The sequence below is a fragment of the Stegostoma tigrinum genome, chromosome 6, assembly GCF_030684315.1.
Source record: "Stegostoma tigrinum isolate sSteTig4 chromosome 6, sSteTig4.hap1, whole genome shotgun sequence".
Lineage (NCBI taxonomy): Eukaryota > Metazoa > Chordata > Chondrichthyes > Orectolobiformes > Stegostomatidae > Stegostoma > Stegostoma tigrinum.
The window spans coordinates 104,077,311-104,093,516 of record NC_081359.1 but is presented as its reverse complement, the minus strand read 5'-3'; positions in this window follow the sequence as shown (position 1 = coordinate 104,093,516).

Here is a 16,206-nt window from a genome sequence, read left to right as displayed (position 1 = left end):
GGAGAGGGCTTTGAAATAAATACGGAGAGAGGGGGAGGCGGATCGAATTTGGATAGAGGAGAAGATAGGTGGAGAAGAGAGAAGAGGTGGGGAGGTGGGGAGGGGATAGATCAGTCCAGGGAGGACGGACAGGTCAAAGAGGCGGGATGAGGTTAGTAGGTGGGAAATGGAGGTGCGGCTTGAGGTGGGGGGAGGGGATCGGTGAGAGGAAGAACAGGTTAGGGAGGCAGGGTCGAGCTGGGCTGGTTCTGTGATGCAGTGGGGAAGGGGACGAGCTGGGCTGGTTTTGGGATGCAGTGGGCCTCCTTGACCTTTCCATCCTCCCAGGACTGATCTATCCCCTCCCCACCTCCCCACCTATACTCTCCTTTCCACCTACCTTCTCCTCTATCCATCATCGCTCCGCCTCCCCCTCTCTCCCTATTTATTTCAGAACCCCCTTCCCCATTCCCCTCTCTGATGAAGGGTCTAGGCCCGAAACATCAGCTTTTGTGCTCCTGAGATGCTGCTTGGCCTGCTGTGTTCATCCAGCTTCACACTTTGTTATCTTGGATTCTCCAGTATCTGCAGTTCCCATTATCTCCGATTACTTCTGATCCGAATTGTTATGTTCTTATAACTCAGCTCACAAGCATTGCTTAATGTGGGTTTCCCTAAAATCATGTTTTGTGGGAATGCCTGACATCCCTCAACCTTCTATTTTGTTGTTTTCTCTGAAGTGACTCAGTTCCTCTCCCTCCACCCCTGACTGTTTGGAGACGGCTACTATCAGCACCTTTGATATTAAGGGTCTCTTCTCTTGAAATGACAAATAGGAAATAATCCAGAAAAGTGTGGTGCGATGCCTTTGCGAGAACTGGCAAGATCAAGACATACACAATGATTGGCAGGATCTCAGGGAACACTGAAGAACAGACGAACAGTGATGTACGTGTCCTTAAAATCCTTGAAGGCAATAGGATAGATGGATAAGTTGACTAAAAAAGCATGTGTTATACTCGACTTTAATAGTTGAGGCATTGAATACTAAAGTATGGGAGTTAGGGCAGAGCTGTATAAAATATTATTTAGGACACAGCTGGAGCATTATGTGAGACTCTGACTGCTTTGCTACAAGAGGAATCTGATTACTCTAGAGAGGGCGCAGAGGAGATTCACCAGGATGTTGAAAACAAAAAAAAACTACATAAGTTGTAAATCAGGAGCAAAAAGAGAAGTTGCTGGAAAAGCTCAGCAGGTCTGGCAGCATCTATGAAGAAAACTTCAGAGTTAACGTTTTGGGTATTGAAGAAGGTTCACTGGACTCGAGATGCTAACTCTGATTTTTTTTCTTCACAGATGCTGCCAGACCTGCTGAGCTTTTCTAGCATCTTCTCTTTTTGTCACCAGGAAGTTGATTGGGTTAGGGTGTTTTAACTAATAAGAAAGACTTGATAGGCTAGAATTGTTTTCCATAGAGCAGTAAAGGCTGAGGGGAAACATGTTTGATACGTACAACATTATGAGGGGTATAGTCAGGGTAGACAGGAAGACTACTTAGCAGAGGGGTCAATAACAAGGAGCATAGATTTAAGGTAAGGGTAGGAGTTTTAGAGGGAATTTAAGGAAGAATTGTTTTACCCAGAGAGTGACTAATATTTGTAATCCACTGCCTGAAATGATGGTAGAGCCAGGATCCATCACAACAATCATTTAGATGCTCATTTGAAGTGCCATAGCACACAAGGCTACAGGCCAAGTGGTAGAAAATGTGACTAATCAGATACTTGATGTTCAGTGTAGATACAATGGTCTAAAGAGCCCTTTCCATGCTGTAAAATGGTTTGTCTGTAACTCTATAACTTTCATGAGATGTGGGCATCACTGACAAACCAGATGTTAATCCAGCCCTTGACAATTACCACTACAGAATTATGATTGATAGATAGATAGATAGATAGATAGATAGACAGATAGATCAATCGATCTCAACGTAGCGTGGAGCTGGAGGAGCACAGCAGGTCAGCCTGCATCAGAGGAGCAGGAATATTGAGTTTTTGGGTTGGGACCCCATCATCAGGACTGGGGAAGCTATTTACTTACTCACATATTCCCACATTCATCAGTCTCTTCAAAATCCACCACACCACCTCCCATGCCCTATAACCCCATGGGGTAAAAAAAAGTTTTTTTTGTGGGGGCACTGGTGTTTAGTAGTATTTATTGACCGCTCTGCTAAGTAGTCTTCCTGTCTACCCTGACTATACCCCTCATAATGCTGTGCTGGACCTCTTGTGAATAAAGAGACAATTGTTTTTGGATTGTGGAAAATAATAAATTAGCAGGGGAGGCTCACGCTTTTCGCTTATAGGATGAGTGGCACTAGCTAGGCCAGTCACCCTTAACTTCCCTGGAGAAGGTCCTTGCATCCACCTCCTAGAACCACTGGTACCTGTGCAAAATAGAAATGGGGATCTGTTAGCCTGGATGGCTAGTTTGCATTACAGAGTGACACCAACTGTGTGGGTTCAATTCCTGCACTGACTGAGGTTACCATGAAGCTCCGGCCTGCTCAGCCTTTTCCCTCAGTGAAGTGCGGTGGCCTTCAGGTTAAGCCAACACCAGTCAGCTCTCTCTAATGAAAGAGCAGCCCTGTGGGTGTACAGTGACTTTTTATTTGCCTTTCACATGAGCACACAGATACCAGGGAGGGAATTCCAGTGACAGAGGAGACTTAGTGATATACATCAAAGGCAGGAAGGTGCATAAGCCTGAGGACCGATGCTGATGGTGGTGTTCTTATGCATTATGTTGCTACAGTGCAGCGTGTACACTCCTGTCAATGTACACGGGCTGTGGTGAGGGGGAGGGGTCTGCGTGAATGTTTGAAGTGAAGGATAGGGTACCAATCAAGCTCTTTATTTCAAAGTCTTCTGTCCCATCAGAATGCATTGGAAGACCAGCCAATTAGGACTTATCTGTGCGAATACAGACATGTTCTCATGCTTCCTAAGTACCAGAATCACACACAAGCAGCATTAATTATGAATGCTTCATTTGTCTAGCTGTGCTGCGTGCAAGATGAGCTGAAATGGTGAAGTGGCAATTTCATGTGTGCCATTTTACAAGCAACTTGGTGCCCTGATCAAAATGTGCAGTGAATGTTTCGAAGAGGGGAAATGCCAAAATGAAACAGAATTTGAAACTTGTGTGAAGCAAGCTTATGGCACGCTGCCTTCATTAAAGCCCGTTCTTATCAGTCAGCTAATGTCTTTATTAACTGTACCAGCCAGAGGAATTTCAGGGGCGAAGAAAGGTAGCAAGTACATTTATATATACCTTGCATAAGCAAAGGAGTTTGGGAGAAGTGTAAAATGGAATTTACTGATTCACTGTCATTCATTTTTCAATTTCACACAAGCCATAGATTGCACCAGCATGTGAATCCTATCCAGTGTGATTAAAGTGGGTGGCATGGTGGCTCACAGCGCCAGGGGCCCGGGTTTGATTCCAACATTGGGTGATTGTGTGGAGTTTGCACATTGTCCCCATGTCTGTGTAGGTTTCATCCCACAGTCAAAATGTGTAGGTTAAGTGGATTGGCCGTGCTAAATTGCCCCATACTGAATGCGATGTGCAGGCTAGGTGTGTTAGCCACGGGAAATGTGGGGTTACAGGAAGAGGGTGGGATGACTTCAGCAGGTCAATGTGAACTGGAGGGGCTGAGTGCTCCTGAGATGCTGCTTGGCCTGCTGTGTTCATCCAGCCTCACATTTTATTATCTTGGAGGGGCTGAATGGCCTGCTTCCATACTGTAGGGATTCTAAAACGTTACTAAAACAGTGCTCACACATTGAGGTGATTAAAGTTGGATTTGACATTTTTTTTCAGGGGATATCACTGGCAAAGATAGCATTTGTTGGCCCTCCCAACTCACCATGGAACTGAGCAGCTTGTGAGGCCAAGGGCAGTTGAGAGTTAACAACATTATTTTGTGCATGGAGTGATGTGCGCCAGTCTCCCTCTCCTAAAGGCCACGGCTAAAACAATGAGTTTGAAAGAACAATCGATGATAGTTTCACATTCACCATCCCTGAGACGAGGTTTATATTCCAGATTTGTTAATTTTATTTACATTCACTAACTCATGTGATTGAATCGGGACCAGTGATCCCAGAGCATTTATCTAAGCCTTTAGCTTACTAGACCAGTGACTTGATTACAACACTACCACCTCCTCCACACACTAATGATCAGCATGTCCTTGAAAGAAGAAAGCAACCCTCCAGAAAACAGTATAGAACGTTGATATTTTGGATCAGGAACCTTCTTTAGAAAAGGGTCCTGACCCTAAACGTCAACTTTCCTGCCCCTCAGATGCTTCCTGGCCTGCTGTGTTCCTCCAGCTCCAAACTGTGTTATCTCTGACTCTAGCATCTGCAGTTCTTGCTGTTTCTCAGTCCTCTAGAACAACCTCTTCCCCCATTTGCCATTTTCAACCTACACTCACATTGCCACTGGCACCCAATGACAACAAGATGTACGTTCTAATGATATAAAGGTGAGATGATGGCTTAGTGGTGCTAATGCTGTGCTGATAATCCACAGGCCCAGCTAATGCTCAGGGAACTTGGATTCGAATCTCACTGTGGCAGATAGTGAAATTTGAACTCAATTTAAAAAAAAGAAATTAAGAGCCTAGTGATGGCCATGGATCTAGCAAAAACTCACCTGGTTCAGGTCCTACTATCTCTGGTTCTGTATTGTTCTTTGGAGAAGGAAACTGTCATCCCTACCAGGCCTGGCCTACATGTGACTTCAGACCCACACTCGTGTGGTTGACTCTTAACTGCCCTCTGGGATGAGCAATAAATGCTGCCTCGCCAGTGAAACCCTCATCCTGTGAATAAATAAGAAAGAATAAAGGGTGATAATCCAAATTAAAATGGACCATATGAATATTTCCAACAAGATAGATGAGTTAACAGCGCAACTCATTGTGAATGTTTATGATTTAGCAGGCATTATGGAGATATGGTTGCAGGATGGTCATGATTGGGAATTAAATATCTGGAGCGTGACACTATTCAGAAGGACAGATGGGAAAGTAAGCAGTGTTGGTGTAGCTCTGATATTTAAAGATGAACATCAGAGCAGTAGTGAGAGATGATATAGGTTTTGTGGAGAATAAGGTTGAACCATTTGGATGGAAATTAGAAATTCCAGAAAAAAGAAAATCACTGATAGGACTTCTTTCAGAAGAAGGGTCCTGACCCAAAACGTCAACATTCCTACTCCTCTGATGCTGCCTGGACAGCTGTCTTCCTCCAGCTCCACACTGAGTTACCATTGATAGGTGTAGTCTTATGGCCATCAAATAATAACATGACATTGGGGCAGGCAATAAGCAAAGAAGTAACTAATGCCTGTAAAAAGGGTATGGCAATTATTGTGGGAGGTTTTAATCTACACGTTGATTGGTTGAACCAGATCGGTCAAGGTAGGCTTAAGGAGTTCATTGAATGCATCTGCTATGGCTTTCTTGACCAATATATAATGGAAATGACAGGAATAATTAATGATCTCACCGTTAGGGATCCTATTGGAAGGAGTATGGTTGAATTCAGAATACAGATGGAAAGTGAGATGATAAAATCCAACACCAAGGTCCTGTGCTTAAACAAAGGAAGCCACAACAGGATGAGGGAGGAGTTGGCTAAGGTTGACTGGAAGCAAAGACTTTATGGAGGGACAGTTGAGGAACAGTGAAGGACTTTCAAAGCAAGTTTCAAGGAGCTCAGCAAAGATATATACCAGTGAAAAGGAAGGACTACAGGAAAAGGGGTAATCAGCCATGGGTGTCTAAGGAAATAAGGGAGGCTATCAAATTGAAAAGTAAAGCATACAAAGTGGCAGAGACCAGTAAGAAACTAGAAGAGTGAGAAAACTTTAAAAGTCAACAGAGAGCTACAAAAACGCTATAAAGGAAAGTAAGATAGTTCAGGGTAAACTAGCTCAGAATATAAAGACAGATAGCAAAAGTTTCTACAAGTATATAAAATGAAAAAGAGTGGCTCAGGTAAACATTGGTCCTTTAGAGGATGTGAAGGGCGGTTTAATAATGGGAAATGAAGAAATAGCTGAGCCACTGAACAGGTATTTGGTGTCGGTATTCGCAGTGAAGGACATAAATAACATGCCAGCAATTGATGACAAAGAGACCAAGGTAGATGAGGACCTTAGATCGCCCTCACAAAAGAGGTAGTGTTGGCCAAGCTAATGGAGATAAAGGTAGATAGGTCCCTTGGCCCTGATGGAATGTATCCCAGTTTACTAAAAGAGATGGCGGGAGAAATAGCAAATGTGCTTGTGCTAATTTTCTAAACTTCAATAGTTCCAGCAGATTAGAAAACAGCAAATGTGAAGCCAATATTTAAAAAAGGAGGTGGACAAAAGATGGATAACAATAGGCCTGGTAGCTTAACTCCTGTAATGGGGAAGCTGCTTGGATCTATCATCAAGGGAGAAATAGCAAGACACCTAGATAGAAGAGATAATAGGAACTGCAGATGCTGGAGAATCCGAATTAACAAGGTGTAGAGCTTGATGAACACCGCAGGCCATGCAGCATCTTAGGAGCAGGAAAGCTGACGTTTCGGGCCTAGACCCTTCATCAGAAATGCTGCTTGGCCTGCTGTGTTCATCTAGCTCTACACCTCGTTATCTTGGATTCTCCGGCATCTGCAGTTCCTATTATCGCTGATACAATTTTAACCTCACTGCGAAACCTCTTCTAAGGATGCCTACCCTGAAGAAGTTACCCTCCTCCCTCCAGACAAACCTCAGGGGATCTCTCCCCCACTGCAACTCTCTTGTAATCTCTTCGGCCTTGAAATTGCTTGACCATGCCCTGAAGCAAACCAGATACTACAGCCACATCACCTTCCTCAGTACCTGCTTAGGGAACCAGATCATCCCCAATGGACTAAAGTTCACACTCAAACCTTCACAATTTTGCCCCAGCCGTGACAATATCTGCGTTTCTGATGAAGGGTCTAGGCCCGAAACATCAGTTTTCCTGCTCCTAGGATGCCATTTGGCCCGCTATGTTCGTCCAGCTCCACACATTGTTCTCTCTCATCTAGGTAGTTGTCCCATTTGGCAGACGCAACATAGCTTCATGAAAGGCAGCTCATGTTTATCTAATTTATGGGATTCTGTGAAGACATTATGAGCGCGGTAAACAACGGGGACCCAGTAGATGTGGTGTATCTAGATTTCCATGAGGCATTTGACAGCATGCTGCACAGAAGGCTGCTGCGTAAGATAAAGGTGCTGGGTGTTACAAGCAATGTGTTAGTATAGAAAGAGGATTGTTTATCTAACAGGAGGCAGACAGTGAGGATAAATGAGTGCTTTACTGGTTATCGAACAGTGACTAGTGGTGTGCCTCAGGGGTCGGGGTTGGGACCGCAATTATTCACAATTTACAAGATGATTTGGAGTTGGGGACCATGAGTAGAATGCCAAAGTTTGCAGACGGCCCAAAAATGAGTGGTAGATCAAAGGGTGCAGAGGACACTGAAAGTTTGCAGAGGGATACAAATAGTTTAAGTGAGTGGGCAAAGGTCTGGCAGATGGCGTAAAATGTTGATAAATGTGAAGTAATCCATTTTGGTAGGAATAACAGTAAAAAAGGACTTTTATTTGAACATAATGCTGTTGTGTCGAGGGGCCTGGGTGTTCCTGTCCATGAATCACAGAAAGTTGATTAGCAGGTGCAAATGGAATGTTGTCTTTTATTGCAAGAGGAATTGAACTAAAAAGCAAGGAGGTTATGTCACAACTATATAGGGTGCTGGTGAGACCATACTTAGAGTACTGTGTGCAGGTTTGGTGCCTGAACTTGAGAAAGGATATATTGGCACTGGAGGGGGTGCAGAGGAGATTCACTAGGTTGATTCCAGAGTTGAGGGGTTGGTTTTTGTGGACAGACTGAGTAGACTGGGATTATGTTCATTGGAATTTAGAAGAATGTGGGGGTATTTTGATAGAAACATGTAAAATTATGAAGGGAACAGATAAGGTAGAAGCAGGGAAGTTGTTTCCACTGGTAGGTAAAACTAGAACACAAGGGCATAGCCTCAAAATAAGGGGGGGGGGGGGGGTGCAGATTTAGGATCATGTTGGGGAGGGAACTCCTTCACCAAAAAGGTTGCAAATCCATGGAATTCCCTGCCCAATGAAGTAATTGAGACTTTCTCATTGAATGTTTTTAAAACTAAGATAATTTTTTGAAGAGTAAAGGAATTAAAGGGTCATGGTCAGAGGGTGGGTAAGTGGAGCTGAGTCCATGACAAGATCAGCCATGATCTTATTGTATGGCAGAGTGTCTTGATGGGCCGGATAGCCTACTCCTGCTCCTGTTACTAATGTTCTCGAGTTCTAATGTAAGCAATTACTTTGACACTGGCTGTTGTTCATTTTTAATCCCCAATGAGGTGGATAATTGCCCCAAAAATGGGATTAACATGTGTTGGGCCTTTGGGAGATAGCCACTTTATTCCCACGTTCAATTAAACCGCCAAGCACGAGAATGATGTTACAGGGTTAGCATTTAAAATATGGCTTTCAAAATGCTCCGGGATAATTATCTGAAGAGACAAAAGATGGCAGGGCTATGGGAAAAGGATGGCAGATTGGGGCAGGCTACCCATGTAGAGAGCTGGCACTGGCCTATTGGATGGACATGGTCTCCTGTCATGTAAACCCTCTATGGTCCAGTGATTCTACTGCTTGAGAGTGCAGAAAAATGGCAGAAAGGTAGATTTAATTGTTTATCTTGTAAGGGTAGATGCAGTGAAGATGTTTCTCCTGGTTGAGAACGCTAAAAGCAGGTGAAGTGAGACTGACAGCCTTTGACATCAAGACCACATTTGCCAGAGTAGCATCAAAGTCCCTTTGTAATATTGGAATCAATGGGAATCGGGGTAAACTCTCCACTGGTTGGAGCCATACCTGGCACAATAGAAGATGGTTGTGGTTATTGTACGTTTGTCATTTCAGCTACAGAACATCTCTGCAGGCGTTTCTTGGGGCCTGGTACAGCAACTGCTCTTCCCAGGACCACAAGAAATTACAGAAGGTTGCGTGCACAGCCCAGGCCATCGTGGAAACCAATCTTCCATCCAAGGGCTGTATTTACATCATTTATTGTTGCAAAAAGACTGCCAACATCATCAAGGATCCATCGCACCCCAGTAATTCTCTCCTAAAACCTCTTTTTGTCAGGCAGAACCTTGAACACATGCACCAGCAGATTCAAGAACAGCTTCTTCTTTGTCTTTATTAATCTGATGAATACACTCTCTAATTTCAAATATTGCTGAACTTGTCAATGATGATTTTGCTTACCACATGCCCTGTATGGTGTAACCTATATGCCTCTGTCCAAGTTTTCTCTTTCTGCCTATGATCTCTCTGTTTCTTGCTTATTATGATCTGCTTGTTCTGCTCATTAACAAAGCTTTTCATTCTGCTAAGGTGAACATTACAATAAATTAATCAATCAATCAGGGGAGTGTCCTTGACCCAACCATCTTCTGTCTCTTCATAAATGACCTTCCGTCTCTCATAAGGTCAGAAGCTTGGGAGGTTCACTGATGATATTACAGCGATCCATACTATTTGCGACTCCTCAGATATTGAAGCTGTCTATGTTCAAATGCAGAAAGACCTGGACAGTATCTAAAAACCAAAAGAACTGTGGATGCTGTAAATCAGGAACAAAAACAAAGTTGCTGGAAAAGCTCAGCCGGTCTGGCAGCATCTGTGGAGGAGAAAACAGAGTTAACTTGCGCTGGTGAAAGGCAGGTGACATTTGTATTAGTCAAGTCACAGATAATGATCAAAAACAGGAGCTGCCGCGAAAGCTCAACATGTTGGCAGCACCTGTGAAGAAAATGTCAGAGTTAATGTTTCGGATCCAGTGGCCCTTCCTCAGAACTGATGGTAGCTGGGAAAATATTGGTTTATGCGCAGAAAAAATAGGGAGGGGGATAGGGTAGGGAATAAATAATAGGATAGAGCCTGAAGAGAGAGGAGAGCAGTTGGACAGATGAAGGAGTTGATAACAATCTGACTGGGAGGGTGAATGGTTGTTCGTGGGGACCGTAAGTGACTAACAATAAGTAGTGTGTAGTGGCAGGCAATGTGATAACAAGGCCTGGTTTGTGGGGTAGGGGGCTATGACATGGGAGAATTAGGCCCGAAAATTATTGAACTCGATAATGGGCTATAGGATCCCCAAGTAGAAAATGAGATGTTGTTCTTCCAGCTTGCGTTGAGCTTTGCTGGAACACTACAGCAAGCCAAAGACAGTGATGTTAGCTGGGGAACAGGGTGGTATGCTAAAATGACAGGCAACGTGTAGCACAGGCTCCTTTTAGTGAGCAGAACATAGAAGTTCTGCAAAGCGGTCATCCAGCCTACATTTCATTTCCACAATGTGGAGGAGACCACATTGTAAAGCAATGAATACAGTAGACTAAATTCTGGGAAGCACAGGTGAAGTGTTGCTTCACCTGGAAGGTATGTTTGGGCCGTTGGGTAGAGGGAGGGAGGAGGTAAATGGGCAGGTGTTGCACCGTTTCTGGTTGCAGGGGAAGGTGTCATGTAGTGGCCGGGGGAGAGGGGTGATGGGTGTGAAGGAAGTGTGGACCGTGGAGTCCCAGAGGGAATGGTCCCTCCAGAAGGCAGACGAGGGAGGGGAGGGGAATGTGTGTTTGGTGGTGTGTTTCTGATCATTTCTAACTTGTGAGAATCTAAATTTTGCCCCTCAATATTCAATTACAGAGCCATCACTGAATTACCTATTACTTTTGGGCATTACCAAGGACCTGAAACTGACCATTGACCAATCCATTACTTCATACTACATCCACAAAAATCCACTCCCTCTGCCACTGATGAGCCCTAGTAGCAGTGTGTACCATTTACAGAATGCACAACAAAAATGATCAAAAGTGGCAAGTAATATTTGTATCTCACAAATGCCAGGCAAAGATCAGGCACAAGTGCCAGCCAACAGAAGAGAATTTAGCCATTGGCCCTTCACATTTAATGGCACCACCATCAGTGAATCCCCCACAATCAACATCCTGGGGTTACCATTATTAGAAACTACACTGGACCAGCCTTCTTATCATGGCTCAGAGATACTAAGAACTGCAGATGCTGGAGTCAGTGATGACACAGAGTGGAGCTGGAGGAACACAGCAGGCCAGGCAGCATCTGAGGAGTAGGAAAGTTGACATTTTAGGTCGGAATAATGTTAATAAAACACTAGTACACTTTTAAACTCCTCCTTACCCACATACAGAAGTACAGCTACATACAAATACCTACATACGAATGCACACATGTGCACAAACACACACGAAGATTCACACACACACACACACATAAACACACAAGCACATACACAAACATATGCTCTTACATACACAGACTCACACACACATAGACAGGCAAACATAAATATGATTACACATACACATACAAACACACACACACACACACACACACACACACACACACACACACACACACCCATATTTACGAAAGAAACGAACTTTGTAGTGAATGAAACCTTTGAAGAGCAGGTGTGCATGCTGGAATGGATAGAGATAGAGGAAGCTGATGTGCTGAAAATTTTGTCAAACATTAAGATTGACAAGTCGCCAGGCCCGGACCAGATTTGTCCTCGGCTGCTTTGGGAAGCGAGAAATGCGATTGCTTCGCCACTTGCGAAGATCTTATCATCCTCGCTCTCCACTGGAGTCGTACCTGAGGACTGGAGAGAGGCAAATGTAATTCCTCGCTTCAAGAAAGGAAATAGGGAAATCCCCGGCAATTACAGACCAGTAAGTCTCACGTCTGTCGTCTGCAAGGTGTTAGAAAGGATTCTGAGGGATAGGATTTATGACCATCTGGAAGAGCATGGCTTGATCAAATACAGTCAACACGGCTTTGTGAGGGCTAGGTCATGCCTCACAAACCTTATCGAGTTTTTTGAGGATGTGACTAGAAAAGTTGATGAGCGTCGAACTGTGGATGTGGTGTATATGGACTTCCGTAAGGCATTTGATAATGTTCTCCATGGTAGGCTCATTCAGAAGGTCAGGAGGAATGGGATACAGGGGAACTTAGCTGCTTGGATACAGAATTGGCTGGCCAACAGAAGACAGCGAGTGGTAGTAGAAGGAAAATATTCTGCCTGAAAGTCAGTGGTGAGTGGGGTTCCACAGGGCTCTGTCCTTGGGCCTCTACTGTTTGTAATTTTTATTAATGACTTGGATGAGGGGGTTGAAGGATGGGTCAGCAAGTTTGCAGATGACACAAAGGTTGGAGGTGTCGTTGACAGTATAGAGGGCTGTTGTAGGTTGCAGCGGGACATTGACAGGATGCAGAGATGGGCTGAGAGGTGGCAGATGGAGTTCAACCTGTATAAATGCGAGGTGATGCATTTTGGAAGGTCAAATTTGAAAGCTGAGTACAGGATTAAGGATAGGATTCTTGGCAGTGTGGAGGAACAGAGGGATCTTGGTGTGCAGATACATAGATCCCTTAAAATAGCTACCCAAGTGGACAGGGTTGTTAAGACTTAACTTAACTTGTTAAGTTAAGTCTTAACTCAAGACTCTTGAGTTAAGAGTCTCACGACTCTTAAACTCAATCCCCCGGGCTTTCATTAACAGGGGGATTGAGTTTAAGAGTCGTGAGATCTTGTTGCAGCTCTATAAAACTTTGGTTAGACCGCACTTGGAATACTGCGTCTAGTTCTGGTCTCCCTATTTTAGGAAAGATGTGGATACTTCGGAGAGGGTTCAGAGGAGGTTTACCAGGATGCTGCCTGGACTGGAGGGCTTATCTTATGAAGAGAGGTTGACTGAGCTCGGTCTCTTTTCATTGGAGAAAAGGAGGAGGAGAGGGGACCTAATTGAGGTATACAAGATAATGAGAGGCATAGATAGAGTTGATAGCCAGAGACTATTTCCCAGGGCAGAAATGGCTAGCACGAGGGGTCATAGTTTTAAGCTGGTTGGTGGAAAGTATAGAGGGGATGTCAGAGGCGGGCTCTTTACACAGAGAGTTGTGAGAGCATGGAATGCATTGCCAGCAGCAGTTGTGGAAGCAAGGTCATTGGGGACATTTAAGAGACTGCTAGACATGCATATGGTCACAGAAATTTGAGGGTGCACACATGAGGATCAATGGTCGGCACAACATTGTGGGCTGAAGGGCCTGTTCTGTGCTGTACTGTTCTATGTTCTATATATAAACACAAACTCTTAAACACACAGACAGAAATGCACACATATATACACATTCACAAAGATACACACACACTGACACACTCAAACATACCTATTGACAGACATAAACACAAATACACATACAAGTCCACATTCATGCTCTCACACAAAATCATACACACACCGACACACACAAACACACAGATACACACACAGACACACACACACACACACACACACACACACACACACACACACACACAGGCCAACAGACAAGTTAAAATAGCTCATGGGAGGTGGGAAACGCTGAACAGTTCTGCAGCGTTTGTTCCCAGATGCTGCTGTTGGCATGATTGTTACAATTCTTCTCTTATCCAGCACGTTGCTTCATTGTCTTTTTCCGGATGCTTCCGCTGTTTGGTAAGAGGGACAAGTTGGCTGATTCCCTTTTAAAAGGTCGAAGTCATGTCGGTCAAAAGTCACAACTTTTATTGAACTGTTGCAAAGGCAGATAAACTGGCTTTCTTCACATTTATAATGAGTTTTGACTGCAGGGAATAGAGAAACTACTCCCGAGTTGGGGAAGAACTCCGGATCAGAGTAAATGATCCAGAATCTGAGCTTCAAACTCTGCGGCACATCTGGGAGGGGGAGAGTTACCTGGACGCTTTGTTTCAGGAGGCAGTCGCACCCGGTAGATTAAATAACTCAAATTCAGAAAGTGTTCAGGGACAAGGTGTGACTGTAAGTGAGGCAGGTCCGGGGATTCAGAGTTCAGGAGTTCAGGAGCCTCAGCCCTTGACCTTGACCAACAGGTATGAGATTCTTGCTGCCTGTACGGATGAGGAAAAGGACTGTGGACAGGATGAGCCAGCTGGCCACGGCACCGTGGTGCAGAAGACCATTCAAGAGGGGGGAGCAAAAAGACAGGTAGTTGTTATAGGGGATTCTATAATTAGAGGGACAGATAGTATCCTATGCAAGCTGGATCGGGAGCCCCTCATGGTGTGTTGCCTGCCCGGTGCCAGAGTGTGGGACATCTCCGACCGGGTTGAAAGAATATTGGAGCGGGAGGGGGAGGATCCAGCTGTTGTGGTCCACGTTGGGACTAACAACATGGGCAAAGCTAGGGTGGAGGACCTAATCAGCCACAAGGAAAGAAATTGAAGTACAGGTCCTCAAGGGTCATAATCTCCAGATTACTGCCCGAGCCATGTGCTAATTGGCAGAGGGAAAAGAAAGTTAGGGAAGTAAACACGTGGCTAAGCGATTGGTGTGGGAAAGAGGGATTCCATTTCATGGGGCATTGGCATCAGTTTTGGAACCGGGGGGATCTGTACCGTTGGGACGGTCTCCACCTGAACAAATCTGGAACCAGTGTTCTAGCGAAAAGGATAAATAGGGTGGTCAGTAGGACTTTAAACTTCTGAGTCGGTGGAAGAGAAAATGAAAGAGACAGGGAGTATTAGTTAAATGAAATGATAAGCAACAGGATAGCATGTGTACAGGTGGATTTAAGCTTGAAGCAGACTAGGAATACAGCAAAAAGGAAGGATAGCTTAAGACATCTTAGGATTTCCAAGATCTCAAATAATGATAAGAAAGTTAACATTAAGGCACTTTATCTAAATGTTCATAGTATTCGCAACAAAGTAGATGAATTAACGGCACAAATCCTCTTGAATGATTATGATGTGGTAGGCATCACAGAGACATTGTTGGAGGGAGTTCAGGACTGGCAGTTAAACATCTAAGGATTCACAACATATCGAAAAGACAGGGAGGTGGGCAGAGAGGGTGGGGTTGCCTTGTTAGTTAAGAATGAAATTAAATCTACGGCACTGAATGACATAGGGTCAGAGGATGTGGAGTCTGTGTGGGTGGAATTGAGGAACCACAAAGGCAAAAAAACTATAATGGGAGTTATGTACAGACCTCCTAACAGTGATCAGGACCAGGGACGCAAGATGCACCGGGAAATCGATAGGGCATGTCAGAAAGGCAAGGTCACGGTGATCATGGGGGGACTTCAATATGCAGGTGGACTGGGTGAATAATGTTGCCGGTGGATCCAAAGAAAGGGAATTCATGGAATGTTTGCAGGATGGCTTTTAGAAACAGCTTCTGATGGAGACCACAGGGAGCAGGCTATTCTGGACTTAGTGCTACATAATGGGCCTGACTTCATAAAAAACCTTAAAGTAAGGGAACACTCAGGAGGCAGCGATCATAATATGGTAGAGTCCAGTCTGCAGTTTGAAAGAGAGAAGGCAAAATCGGATGTAATGGTGTTTAAATAAAGGTAATTACAGGGGCATGAGAGGGGAATTGACAAAAATCGACTGGAAGCAGGGCCCAGTGGGGAATATAGTGGAAAAACAATGGCAGGAGCTTCTGGATGTAACTGAGGACACAGTACAGAGGTTCATCCCAAAGAAAAGAAAGATTATCCAGGGTGGGATTAGACAGCCATGGCTGACAAAGAAAGTCAGGAAATGTATCGAAGAAAAAGATACAGCCTATAAAGTGGCCAAGAGCACTGGGAAATCAGAAGATTGGGAAGGCTACAAAAACAAACAGAGGATAACAAAGAGAGAAATAAGGAAGGAGAGGATCAAGTATGAAGGTAGGCGAGCTAGTAATATTAGAAATGATAGTGAAAGCTTCTTTCAATACACAAGAAACAAACAAGGGGCAAAAGTAGATATTGGGCCGCTCCAAATTGATGCTGGAAGGTTAGTGATGGGAGATAAGGAAATAGCTGAAGAGCTTAATAAGTATTTTGCGTCAATCTTCACAGTGGAAGACATGAGCAGTATACCAACAATTAGGGAGAGTCAGGGGGCAGAGTTGAGTATGATAGGCATTACAAAAGAGAAAGTGCTAAAAAAGCTAAAAGGTCTAAAAATTG